Genomic DNA, 14,072 nt, shown 5'->3' on the forward strand with positions numbered 1-14,072 from the left:
CAGCTGTTACGGCCACTGCCGATTGCTGGCAGCTGCGGCTCATTCTGCCGCTGATTGCCTGGTTTGGAGGCTCTCTTTCTGGAGTGGCTGGATTCAACACACCTCAGTCGTTTCACGCGTGTTTAATAAAATGTGCTGATTATTATTTTACAACTGTGTCCCAACGTCTATATTTTTTTGTTACACCCAACCATACCCCTAAAGTGGGTCGTAACAGCAGCGCTGTCAGCCAGGTGCAGGGGTGGCCGCGCAATGACTCCAAGATGCATTTTATTTATACATTTATTTATTGATCACAGATGAAATACCTGTTTTAATCCTTTATGATTTTAATATCTTTTTTTATCTTGTTTTTCTCTACTGTCCGTGTTCTCTGGGCTTTTGGTACTTAATGGTACTTTTGACTTCACTACTTCTTCCTGTTCCTTTACTTCTCTGATTTGGTCCTTTTGCTGGTCGTATGTCAGCTACTGCTGACACTGTCATAACGGACCTGCAAAGCCCCGAAACATACCAAATTATACGTTTGAGCAACGCAGTAAATGCATGAAAGAGTCTGTCCATCTGCATACTGTCTTCTGCATTGTGCATAAATGGGCCTTGAGAATGGTAAAGTACGACAGAGGAAGAGTTATTCCCTCCAAACTAACTGATTAAATTATCCTGGTCGGATTTTTTTGCTTCCAGAAGTTTCCACTGTTCCAGTATTATTTATATGTCAAACATTCTGCTAAAGGAAGCTGGAAGTCAACGCTAGCTGGATGTTTTCTTGCTTGCGAAAGATTTGTTCAAAAGCATTTTTATAATGTAGTTTTCAGAAAGAAGCCTTCCAGGTCCAGGTAGAAGTCCTGGAGCCTTTCATCTGTTTTCTCTGAGAGAAATCCAGAGTTAATATGCAGGATTAATTTATTCAGAACACAGTAGAGGGGATTTAGTTAGAACTTACTTTACTTTGTTTTTATATTTTTTTTATATTGATGATATATTGATATATTATTATATTGATGATGGCGTCGAAAGATGGAAATAAATCAAACTTAGAGACTAAAAGTAGTGTTCATGTGATTGTATGCTTTTATAGTGTTGGGAAATTAACATATATTAATCCTGATTTCTCTGACAATAACAACTAAGAAAATGTAAAACTGTGACACCCTTCGTTAGCTCACACTTGATCTCAAGAAAGTGCAAAGGAAAATAAGTAAAACCTTCACTGCTTCTTTGCCAGTGAGACGTTCACAAACAGAGAGGGGAGCACTGGATATGAAGGAGGTTGGAGGTCATTCATGAACAGGGTTTTCAGGACTACATGGCATACATGCTCATTGTCTCTCAGCAGTAATAGTCTGAGGAGCAGGTACTGCTGCTCAGTCCAAGCACATTCAGCCTCTCTGGCAGGCAGATCCACAGCTCAGGGGTTAAAGGAAAACCTTGCTCTGCAGACATCCTGCCAACGGTCAGCCTGGGGAGCTCTGCGTTAACCTGGCAGCTCGGCTTCAGCTGCTCCAGCCGTCCTCCCAGGATTAGACAAATGTCACTCGTTGACAGAGCGAAGCAGAAAGCTCCAGTCTGAAGGTCTGAGGGCTGAGAGCTTGCTCAACCAAGACTTTCCTCTGAATTTGAGCTTGCTGCTGGATCAATAGGCCAAGAAGAGAGAGACAGAATCCCTCATCCTTCAGCCTCAGGAGAGCAAATGGCTACTTTTTCCTGCTAATTTTATCTCCACTCTGCACAGATAAACACAGCAAGTGTTGTTATTAATAAAACTGCCTCTAAAGACAAAGAGACTGCAGTGAGACACAACAGCAAGGCGTAATAATAACGCTTCCACGTCAGGAAGCAGTAGTACATGCTGCTGTCAGCAGAGCTTCTGATAGCTCTGCTGCTGCTGGCCACCCCACCATCACTGCTGTCATTTACATATTTTACACAAGACTGAAATGCCAAATGGACCCGCACAACTGTTCCTCTGTCTGTAATGCTGCTGATGAGGTCCATTACCAGACCTAATCTGCCGTTGCAGGATACAGGTCCTGTAATGAGAGAGCCGAGACTAAATCAGTTGTGGCTGACTGTTGGCAGAGGCTGTCGTGGAGCAGTTGGTGTTTCTCTTATCTGCCTTTAAAAGGCAAACAGCTCGGGCTGCCACCCTCCCTCTCTTGGCTTCCCTTCTGCGTGTTTGTGTCTTTTATTTGAGTGTGCACGGTCGTGTGTGTGGCTTCAGCTGGCAGATGCTGTAAAAGTGAGAACACTGTCACCGTAGCAACTCAAAAGAACCGTCATGCTGAACGGAGAAGAACAGAAGAGCCAAATCTTTCAGTTCATTTAAAACAAACCCAATCAGCTGGTACAGATGTCTCCTGTTCTAACTGCGGCAAATTAAACGTCTTAGATGACCTGCAAATCTCATGGGATTAATATAAATTAAAGTCAAAAACACTTCAAGTTCCTGCATGAACAGAAACCCAAAGACTTTGATGTCTGAATTAATGGGAGTCTGCAGCAGATAAAAGTTCATTTTTTATAAGGAAGAGAGAGAACTACCGTCCCAGTAATTCCTGCTGGATTACGGACACACCCGAGATATTTGTGAAAAAGAAAACACTCCTCCATCTCTTTCATGCACAGCCCATCATGCTCCAGTCTTGTCAGCGATGCATTTAAATCAGCGAGTGGTTGCGTTTCTGTGTTTCAGCATCATGTTTTCCATGATGGTGCAGTTTGCAAACACCAAGCCAGAAATCTGAAAGTAGTCCTGGACACTACAAACTTTAAGCGTTTGCTTGTTTTTCTTCTTTTTTTCTTATTTCCTTCAGATATCTGCCAAACCAGGGAGGACCTTCAAGACCAGGGAGGACCTGCCATTGCAACCAAAATTTAAATCTTTCCAGAGACGTTTTAAGGTTTAAGTTCACAACTGGCAGGAATACTAAAAAGATCCGGACTGCATATTATTATGCTTGCAGATATTTTGCGCCTCCTAAAAGCCCAGGTCCACCATCTGGATTGAAGAACTGGAAGAAGCTTCTAGTTTTTCTATCCACGTCAAACATGCAACGACTGTATGAAGAGATCTGTCACAGAGCTGTCTGTATTGATGCAACATTTCCTTTAGCTGTGCTTTTCTAAAAGAAAAAAAGTGTTTATCTGAAAGATGAGATGAGATGCTGAGACAAACACTGTTTCACTTCATCACTAAGAAGGAGAACTGAGAGGTTCTGAGAGAAAACCACCAACCTAATTCCAGCATCACATTAATGTCTCATAATCATTACTATGTTTTTATTACACTGTTTGGGTTGGGTTGTTATTTCTGTTATTTTCTGACTCATTTTTTAAAGTTGTCTTTTGTTTTTTTAACTCCTCGGTAATATCTAAAAACTAAGTATCGAACACCATCCTTTAATATCATGACAACCCTATTGCAGAGAAATCCTTCCTGTCATTGTAAGTAAGCCTGAGCGACTGGGGTTCAGAGTTTAGCTGCTTCTACAGAAACTAGCAACTAGCTACATGATGCATTCCTCACACATTATGCATCAGAGCGTCAAAGAGCCAAACATCTTAATGAGTTTTCATCTGAAAGCTGGACTCAGCTGAGGACACGGACGTGAGTGCATTTTGCATGTTGCTGCACCGGGAACCATGGAGACAAAACAGAAATAGATGCTGGCACTTAAGGAAGAGCAAACACAGGCAGAGCCGAGACAATAAAGCTTGATGTGTGCTCGGATATGTGGTGCATGCATCAAGGAACATGCCTGATTGCATAAGGGTTGTGTTTATTCAATTACCACTGTACTGCATCGTAAGCACTGCCCCCCCCCCCCTCCCACACACACACACACACACACACACCCGTTGCTCGTATACTCCGGGCATCGTGGTTCTGCTTCCTTTCACTTACCGCTGTGTAGGAGTCATATCAGACTGAGCTGATGCAGTGTGGCTCTGCTGTGAAGGAAGGGCTGAGGGGGGGCAAGAGGGATGGACAAGAGGCAGAATGAGGGGAGAAGCGATGGTGCAGGAGAAGTGGGCTAAGTTAATGGATGGAGGCTATTACGTGGAAGCATAATGAGAGGGGGGGCAGCTCATTTAAGGGGGTGATAAAGACTGGGGGAATAAAGCTAAAGGGTTATATGGAGCACAAGCTCTATTACAGAGGGGAGTTGGGGACATCATAATCCCTGTGGCCTTGTAAGTAATTACTATGTGATAGTGAAAGAGAGTGGTAAAACCTCTCTACTGTCAGCAGAATTGGAATTAACTCCCTAACGGTTCCTTCAGTGCACCAGGCTTTCATGTATGTGTGTTTTTACACTTCTACACTTTAAAGATGTAAGTGGTCGACTTTCAGTGAGGGCATTTAATCCTCCCAAACTACACCTCTGTAAGAGAGAGCATGTGTGTGAAGGTTTATAGATGTTTATAGAAGAAGAATCTATAAAAGGCTGTCTCTGCTCTGCTCCCTCAGTGTGTGTTTGTGTGCGTTATGGAGCAGCAGGAAGTCTGGACAGTGTTTTCTGAGCCTGTAACACAGCGAGCAGGCTGCCTTTCATCTACCTGTCCCACAGATGCACAGCGATCAGCCTGTTCGCCTCAAACTTCCACCGGGTTAAGCAAAAGAAGATAAACACCAGCAGCATGTTACTGTGTGGCTCAGTATCTTCTGTAGGCATGTGCAGTCTGTTGAACGCATGCAGGTCATTTATCCTCCAAACTGAGTCAGCTGACTGAAGAAATTAAAGCTTGTTACAGGTTTTTGTTTTTCCTTATAGCTGAGTAAGTCAGACCTATTTTTGAATCTGCTGAGCAACCAAGAATTCAGAAGCCATGAACTGAGTTTTAGCTGCAGAAAACGTGTTGCAGCATGTAGAACAGAATGTCACCACTTCCCAGTTAGATTACACAACTAGTTTCTCCTCAGCTTTCATCTCTTTTGATTAATACAACTTTTAAAGGAGAAATTTATTTTCTTATTTACGTTCAGTTATGGAAAAAAACGACTATTTATTTGCTAGGAGATTTATGATTAAAAATATATTAATTCTGTGTCTTAAGGCATATAGTTTTAAATTTGCAGTGACTACTCACTCAGAAACTCCCACGTGCTACAAGACTTTTGTTTGTTCCAGCTGAGTCTAAAAACAGGTCTTTCAATGAGATGCTCAGATTTCCAGGCTTCTGTTACAACACAGTACCAGTTCAGAGTGGAGTTTGCCAGCTTCCTTGTCTTTACCTCCACCCATAGTGTCTGCTTTCCAAGTCAGGATGGATCCATGTTTTCATGATGTTTCCAGCCTCAGTTTCCTGTTCTTAGCTGGCAGGAGGCACCCGGTGTGGTCTTCTGCTGCTGTAGTCCATCTGCTTCAAGGATGGACGTGTTGTGTGTTCAGAGATGCTATTCTGCAGATCTTGGTTGGAACCAGTGCTGGTTGGACTTCCAGTTGTCTTTCTATCATCTCCAACCAGTCTGCCCATTCTCCTCTGACTCTGACATCAACCAGACATTCTGGTCCAGACAACTGCTGCTCGCTGGATATTTTCTCTTCTTCAGACCATTCTCTGTAAACCCTAGAGATGGTTGTTGGTGAAAATCCCAGTAAGTACTCAGACAAACAACCATGCCATGTTCAAAGTCTCTTAAATCCCTGTTCTTCCTCATTCTAATGCTCAGTTTGAACTCTAGCTACTCGTCTCCACCACATCTACATGACTGTGGCTAAAGGCTCTCGACCCCATGATGGACAAGCGAGCAGTGGGAGGGTGAGTTTGATGGAGATCTGAGAGTACGACCGGGTATGTATGTATGTGGAGGAGCTCGGTGAGGTACAGAGGGGTACTCCCAGCTCCAGGTCTTATAAACTCCAGTTCTCCTGCCAGTCTCCGTCGGACCTCGTTCATGCTTGCAGAACTCTTCCTCTTCCCCGTATCGGTTCCGACTGCCCAAGCTGACAACTTGGAGTTTGATGAACTCTGAGATTGTAAGATCCTTTCTGAAGCAAATACCCTGAGAGCAATAAAACCTGTTAACCCAGTCCTGTCTCCGTGAGGTCCTTCGTAACAGAAGGTCCGACCAAAGCAGGAAACTACACAAAGATGGAGTCCCCGAACACCCGGTATTCCGGAGATCCCCAGCTCTGCAGCGGCTTCCTTCTCCAAAGTTCTCTTCACCTCGAAATGAATCTGAGCAAGTATCCCACAGACCGCTCGAAGATCGCTTATATTATTTCCTTACCTACAGGACTGGCTCTCCAGTGGGCGGATGCGCTTTGGCAACAGGACAGCGCCATCAAGCAATCCTATCCCCAGTTCACACGCCACTTCAAGGAGGTTTTTGGCATCCCTCCCGGCGATTCCACCATCCAGGAGAGGCTGTTACAGCTGCAACAGGGAAGTAATTCCATTACCGAACACGTGCTCAGCTTTCGCACTCTAGCGGCAGCCAGTGAATGGAACGAGGCAGCCCTGATAACCCATTTCAGGATGAGTCTGGGACCAGCGCTCCGCCTTCAACTTTCAGCCTATGACGGCAATATGGGTCTAGAAAAGTTTATCTACTTGGCCATCCATGTAGCACACAACCCTCAGCCGTCGCAGCCGAGGTGGACAAAGTGGAATCCATGCAGGTAGATACGGTCCACCTGACCCCTACAGAGCGCAGACGACGACTTTGCCTTTACTGCGGTCAGGCGGGCCACCGTTTGGATATATGTCCGATTAGACCGCCGAGATCCTGGGTGAGTTTGGCATGTAGGGCCTCAATACCCACCAAATTGCTCACAATACTAGTGATCATAAGTACTCCTATGTAATCTTTGACAGTCACGGCTCTCCTTGACTCTGGCTCCGAAGGCAACTTCATTTCCGGGTCACTGAAACACCAGCAACAGGTACAATGTCACCGCTGTCCTAAGCCATATAATATCCAGTCCATAACGGGAAAGAGACTCACCCCACACAGCATTCTCCGTCAGACTCCATCCCTTTCAGTTCAAGTAGGTGAATTACACCATGAATACGTGATTCCTGGTATTAGACGGAGCCACCGTTGACGTCATACTGGGGCAACCTTGGCTGGAACAACATGATCCATTAATATCATGGAAAACAGGAGACGTATTGCGTTGGGGCTCAGCCTGTTACCCAACATGTTTACCGTGTATACCAAGTCCCAATCCTGCCATAAAAGTTTGTCTTGGATCAACCTCAATAGAAAGTCCTGACATAGGCTCTGCTGACAACATTCCCTCTGAATGTTCTTCTTTCCAAGATGTGTTCTGTCCCTCGAAAGCTGCCCAGTTGCCATCATATCGGCCATCTGACTGCGCCATAGATCTCCTGCCTGATGGAAAACTCCCTGCAGGTAAAATCTACCCTCTCCATCCCAGAAACCACAGCCATGGAGAAATACATAGCGGAAGCAATGGCACAGGGATATATCTGGCCATCCTCTTCTAGTTTCTTTTTTATAGAGAAGAAGGATGGTGGGCTTAGACCCTGTATAAATTATCGAGCTCTCAACCAGATCACAGTAAAATACAAGTATCCTCTTCCGCTGGTCCCCTCCGCTTTGGTGAAACTCAGAGGGGCAACCATCTATACCAAGTTGGATCTCCGAAGCGCCTACAATCTCATCAGAATTCGCGAAGGAGATGAGTGGAAAACTGCGTTTGTCACACCAACTGGACATTATAAATACCTAGTCATGCCTTACAATTTGGCCAAGGCTCCGTCAGTATTCCAGGGGTTTATGAATGATATTTTCCATGACATGATAAATCGTTTTCTGATAGTATATCTTGATGACATTCTGATCTACTCCCCAGATCTTCAGTCCCATGTTCGCCATGTGCGTCAGGTTTTGGATCACCTCCGCACACACCACCTGTTCTTGAAAGCAGAGAAATGTGCCTTCCACCAATCCGAGGTGGAATGCCTCGGTTACTTAGTGAGGCCTCAGGGAGTAAAAATGAACAAAAAGAAAGTGCAATCCATCCTGGAGTGGCCAACACCCACCACAGTAAAAGCTCTCCAACATTTCCTGGGGTTCGCCAACTTCTACAGACGGTTCATACGGAACTTCAGCTCACTCACTGCTCCGCTTACAGCCTTGCTGAAGAACAAACCTCGGAGCCTCGACTGGACTTCTGAAACAGATACAGCCTGGCAAAAACTACAAAACGCAACAACGCTCTAGTAGTCCGCCATCCAGATCCCACTCAGCCCTTTGTCGTCGAGGTGGACGCATCCACAACCAGGGTCGGAGCCGTGCTGTCACAACGGGTTGGACATCCGCCCTTCATCCCTGCATCGGGAATCGGGAGTTCCTCGCCATCAAACTCGAGGGAGAGAGGGAGCAACACATCCGTTTGTGGTCCTCACAGATCATAAGAACCTGTCTTACATCCGTGAAGCCCGACGGCTAAATCCTCATCAAACCAGGTGGGCCATCTTTTTCACTAGATTCAGTTTCTCTGGTGCAACGGTTAATGTCACTGTTGCACCAGACTCTGCTACGGACACAGATCGACTAATGAAACACACCTGCAAGTACTCCCAGCTCCAGGTCTTATAAACTCCAGTTCTCCTGCCAGTCTCCGTCAGACCTCGTTCATGCTTGCAGAACTCTTCCTCTTCTGTTCCCGGTTCCGACTGGCCAAGCTGACAACTTGGAGTTTGATGAACTCTAAGCTTGTAAGATCCTTTCTGAAGCAAATACCCTGTGAGCAATAAAACCTGTGAACCCAGTCCTGTCTCCGTGAGGTCCTTCGTAACACCAGGGCTTTCACTAGATCTTACCACAGTTAGTCAGTAGTTGTAGCATAGAAAGTTGGTAGTTTTTAACCACAGTTCTTCAGCAGACTTTAGTCTATTTTTTGGCACAACATTAGTATTTTTCAGCTTAGTCCACATTAGTGTAGATTAAATAAGTCTTAGCATATTTCCTTTTTTCTGCACATCTGGAGTCAGTGGTGCAGAGGAAATACTCTGCGGAGCAGGTTAGGAGCTGTTGTCAACTTACATGCAGTACATACATAACCTGCACTCTGTACATAAAACATAGCTTCAGAAACAAACAAAAAATTGATATATTTCACATAAGTTATTAGACTTTCAACGTTCCATAACCTTGTTGTTTATTTTGTACATATTCTATGGATATAAAGCAATTAAAATTACTCCTTCAAATGACAATAACATTGGGAAAAAAAATGCCCATTTTTTTTTTTCATTTGCTTTGTACTGCAGGTGAAATCAATCAATCAATCAAAACCTTCATGCGCTGCTCCTAAAAAGGAGTTTATCTCAAGCCTGCAATAACTTGTACAGTGTGTCATTTTCTTTATTTTTGTCCATTTAGAAATGTTTTGGATCACTATATTTTGTGTGTGTATTTTGCAAAATGTGATGAGAAATTCAGATTTTAGTGTGTTTTTTAAATTTATGGCATCATTTATTTTATTTATGAATTTAAGTTATTATTGCTTATTCACTTTCATAAACTTTTAGCTTAAGTTGTACAGATCATAGAAATATGAAGACTTGATGATACTCCAAGAATGACACCACTATGCACAAAAATAATAGGTTATGCACAGACAACCATTTCTATTGCAGTTTTTAAAGGGTTAATTAGTTTATTTAGTAAAGAGGAAGGACCACAGTTAGAGAGAGGAACACAATCATTTCCTTTCTCAGTATGTGACCCCTCTAATAAAGATCACTGATGCACACTTCAGGTTCACAGTGTACCAGTTATGCTCATCTGTGTTTTCTTTCAGGATACCAGGAGTTTTTCTGAACCTAGATCATGGTAGAGATGCAACATCAGTATATGTAGTAATACCTGAGTTGGTGACACAAGTGTAATTCCATTAAAAACCAAAAATGGACTGACTGGCCTCAAACACCGGAGAGTTTAGCTGAAATATCTGCATCTTTATCTGTATCATCAGTCTGAAACATGACATTCAAATGAACATGAAAGCTACACCCGATGCACTCAGTGAACGCTGACCTCAGCACTGCCCACTAGTGGATGAATTAACAACCATGGCAATGTAAAAGATGCCTGGACGTATTAGGACGTTTGCAATGGATGTACCAATTTACGTACGTAAGGGAGCATAAATGAAAGTGAAATCTGGATCTGTTGTGTTGTGGTTGTGTTGTGTTTGTGTTGTGGTTAGGGATGGGCGATAAATCGATAAATCGAATTTTCCATTTCTGAAGATTTATTTTTATGAAAATCGGGATTTTTTTCCATGGTTAGCAGCAGATTTAGCCCTCCCTCCACACCAGAACGGTGTTTGTCTGACAGATTTTCAGTGAAGTGACCCTTCACTCATGCCTGGGATTTAGCTGTGCGTATAACTGCAGTGACAAATGCTGCTCTCTATGAGATGCAGAATTCAACTTAACCCACAAACCCTAGAGGCAACCTTTATCAGGGGAATTATTTCTGCAGTGAATCCTGTATGATAAGGATCCAGATGAAAAGAGATCACGGATGCATTGTGTTGCATATTTCTATGTAAGATATGAAGTCGTTTATATGGTGGAAAAGTTGTGTTGTATTGTGGTTGTGTAGTGTTGTGGTTGTGTTGTGGTTGTGTAGTGCTGTGGTTGTCTTGTGTTGTGGTTGTGTTGTGGTTATGTTGTGGTTGTGTAGTGTTGTGGTTGTGTTGTGGTTGTGTTGTGTTGTGGTTGTGTAGTGCTGTGGTTGTCTTGTGTTGTGGTTGTGTTGTGGTTATGTTGTGGTTGTGTAGTGTTGTGGTTGTGTTGTGGTTGTGTAGTGTTGTGGTTGTGTAGTGCTGTGGTTGTGTTGTGTTGTGGTTGTGTAGTGTTGTGGTTGCGTTGTGGTTGTGTTGTGGTTGTGTAGTGTTGTGGTTGTGTTGTGGTTGTGTAGTGCTGTGGTTGTGTTGTGTTGTGGTTGTGTTGTGCTGTGGTTGTGTTGTGTTGTGGTTGTGTAGTGCTGTGGTTGTGTTGTGTTGTGGTTGTGTAGTGCTGTGGTTGTGTTGTGTTGTGGTTGTGTAGTGCTGTGGTTGTGTAGTGTTGTGGTTGTGTTGTGGTTGAGTAGTGTTGTGGTTGTGTTGTGGTGGTGTAGTGTTGTGGTTGTGTTGTGCTGTCGTTGTGTTGTGGTTGTTTAGTGCTGTGGTTGTGTTGTGTTGTGGTTGTGTAGTGCTGTGGTTGTGTTGTGGTTGTGTAGTGCTGTGGTTGTGTAGTGTTGTGGTTGTGTTGTGGTTGTGTAGTGTTGTGGTTGTGTTGTGGTGGTGTAGTGTTGTTGTTGTGTTGTGTTGTGCTTGGGTTGTGTTGTGGTTGTTTAGTGCTGTGGTTGTGTTGTGTTGTGGTTGTGTTGTGCTGTGGCTGTGTTGTGGTTGTGTAGTGCTGTGGTTGTGTTGTGTTGTGGTTGTGTTGTGGTTGTGTTGTGGTTGTGTAGTGTTGTGGTTATGTTGTGGTTGTGTAGTGTTGTGTTGTGTTGTGGTTGTGTAGTGCTGTGGTTGTGTTGTGGTTGTGTAGTGCTGTGGTTGTGTTGTGGTTGTGTAGTGCTGTGGTTGTGTTGTGGTTGTGTAGTGTTGTGGTTGTGTTGTGGTTGTGTAGTGCTGTGGTTGTGTTGTGTTGTGGTTGTGTAGTGCTGTGGTTGTGTTGTGGTTGTGTAGTGCTGTGGTTGTGTTGTGGTTGTGTAGTGTTGTGGTTGTGTAGTGTTGTGGTTATGTTGTGGTTGTGTAGTGTTGTGGTTGTGTTGTGGTTGTGTTGTGCTGTGGTTGTGTAGTGTTGTGGTTGCGTTGTGTTGTGGTTGTGTAGTGTTGTGGTTGTGTTGTGGTTGTGTAGTGCTGTGGTTGTGTTGTGGTTGTGTAGTGCTGTGGTTGTGTTGTGGTTGTGTAGTGTTGTGGTTGTGTAGTGTTGTGGTTGTGTTGTGTTTGTGTAGTGTTGTGGTTGTGTTGTGGTTGTGTAGTGCTGTGGTTGTGTTGTGGTTGTGTAGTGTTGTGGTTGTGTAGTGTTGTGGTTGCGTTGTGTTTGTGTAGTGTTGTGGTTGTGTTGTGGTTGTGTAGTGCTGTGGTTGTGTTGTGGTTGTGTTGTGGTTGTATAGTGTTGTGGTTGTGTTGTGGTTGTGTAGTGTTGTGGTTGCGTTGTGTTGTGGTTGTGTAGTGCTGTGGTTGTGTTGTGGTTGTGTAGTGCTGTGGTTGTGTTGTGTTGTGGTTGTGTTGTGCTGTGGTTGTGTTGTGGTTGTGTAGTGTTGTGGTTGTGTTGTGGTTGTGTAGTGTTGTGGTTATGTTGTGGTTGTGTTGTGTTGTGCTGTGGTTGTGTTGTGGTTGTGTAGTGTTGTGGTTGTGTTGTGGTTGTGTAGTGTTGTGGTTGTGTTGTGTTTGTGTAGTGTTGTGGTTGTGTTGTGGTTGTGTAGTGCTGTGGTTGTGTTGTGGTTGTCTTGTGGTTGTATAGTGTTGTGGTTGTGTTGTGGTTGTGTAGTGTTGTGGTTGCGTTGTGTTGTGGTTGTGTAGTGCTGTGGTTGTGTTGTGGTTGTGTAGTGCTGTGGTTGTGTTGTGTTGTGGTTGTGTTGTGCTGTGGTTGTGTTGTGGTTGTGTAGTGTTGTGGTTGTGTTGTGGTTGTGTAGTGTTGTGGTTATGTTGTGGTTGTGTTGTGTTGTGCTGTGGTTGTGTTGTGGTTGTGTAGTGTTGTGGTTGTGTTGTGGTTGTGTAGTGTTGTGGTTGTGTTGTGGTTGTGTAGTGTTGTGCTGTGGTTATGTAGTGTTGTAGTTTAGTTGTGGTTGTGTTGTGATTGTGTAGTGTTGTAGTTGCGTTGTGTTGTGGTTGTGTTGTGTTGTGGTTGTGTAGTGCTGTGGTTGTGTTGTGTTGTGGTTGTGCAGTGTTGTAGTTTAGTTGTGGTTGTGTTGTGTGCGAATGCTACTATGAGTGCATTATATCTGAAAATGAAAAACTCACTAATTAGAAATGTATGTTAACCTACGAGCATGTTTATAATAATATTTACATTTTATTCCTCCGTTGGGGCGAGTGTTTGGATTTTATTACGCTCTGTTATAATTTATCAGCCATATTTGGTTTAAATGCTAATAATAACACAAAGTGCGAAGCGATGAACTGCCTGTTGTTGATGTTCATCACTGTTGTTTGTTATAAGGATGTTTGTTTATCTGTCAACTAGAATACAATTAAATTCAAGCCAGAGCTGCTGCAGATGAAGCATCGCATCTGAGTCTTTCTTGAAATCTCCCCATTACTGTTGAGTCCAGCCCAGTTCCAGGGTGCAACACACACTACAGAGAGTAATTAACTCTCCGAAGAAGGTAATCAATGCATTTTGGGATGAGAAAGAGTAAAGAGAACGAAGAAGAGTTGAGGAGGGGGGGGAGTGGAAAGGAAAGTTACTCATTACCTTTAGATGGAAATCCCAGGAAGGGAACTCTGGATAATCCTGGGCTTACCTGTGAAAATCACAAAGTTGATACTATAAACCACAAAGACTCACATGTTTAGAGGCTGAATTTTTTTTTTACATCATTGAACAATTACGTAACCAAATGAAGGCAAATGATTCCAGCAGTGCAGCTCTACAGTCTTTCAGCTTCCTGTGAGGCTGCAGCGTTTGTCCCAACCACATTCTGATTCTGGTGCCAGACGTGTGTTTTCTGTCTCCGCAGGCATCCCTGGATTACAGTTAGGGCTGCGATATACTTGCTGTTAGCGACACATCTGTGTACGTGTCATGGCTGCCATAAGTTTCTAGTGTTCGTTTGGCACGTAGGCCGTTCGTGTTGACGCGAGATAACACGTTGCGTGCACAAGTTCCTTTATGGACTTGATCGCTGGTGCGCTCATGTGAATGAGAGCATGAACACGACGGGTCAGAGGTAAACACAATGGTGGAGTTTTGCAGACCATCTCTCGGACCTCGTCTGCAACTACCGGCATCTGTATGATTTTTCCTCCCCGTTGCACAGTGAGAAACACTCGTGCCCCTACAGTTGGCAACAAATGGGAAGTGTTTCAGGGGTTGACATCCAGAAATGTGTGACCATTAGACTGAGCTTTCCAGTATTTTAAAGCCCA

General features: G+C 43.9%; 1 long non-coding RNA gene across 1 annotated transcript in view; it reads right to left on the reverse strand.

Moving 5' to 3' along the window:
• Positions 1-14,072, reverse strand: part of LOC121637440 — a 32,377-nt gene that overhangs the window by 13,688 nt on the left and 4,617 nt on the right. The window contains exon 2 of the long non-coding RNA XR_006009844.1: positions 13,399-13,447. This is a non-coding gene — a long non-coding RNA (uncharacterized LOC121637440). The remainder of the gene's footprint in view (positions 1-13,398; positions 13,448-14,072) is intronic.

The sequence above is a fragment of the Melanotaenia boesemani genome, chromosome 3 (assembly GCF_017639745.1).
Source record: "Melanotaenia boesemani isolate fMelBoe1 chromosome 3, fMelBoe1.pri, whole genome shotgun sequence".
NCBI lineage: Eukaryota > Metazoa > Chordata > Actinopteri > Atheriniformes > Melanotaeniidae > Melanotaenia > Melanotaenia boesemani.